Genomic DNA, 216 nt, shown 5'->3' with positions numbered 1-216 from the left:
CAAGATCACGCAATTTAGTCAAACTGGTAAAATAATTGTTATTATATTCTGACTCCTAAAGATGGATGAAATGCTCCCTCTAGCTTAGGAGCACATGTACTGCAGAACCAGCTCCTCCAGTAAATCTGCTGGGAAAGACATTAGTAACCAAGCACCTGAAACGAATCAAAGATGACGTGTTTAAAACACATAAATTATTTTAATTCAACTTGTTCT

Source organism: Cyprinodon variegatus, unplaced genomic scaffold (genome assembly GCF_000732505.1).
Source record: "Cyprinodon variegatus isolate N-32 unplaced genomic scaffold, C_variegatus-1.0 Scaffold934, whole genome shotgun sequence".
Taxonomy (NCBI): Eukaryota; Metazoa; Chordata; class Actinopteri; order Cyprinodontiformes; family Cyprinodontidae; genus Cyprinodon; species Cyprinodon variegatus.
Note: the sequence above shows the minus strand (reverse complement) of the source record.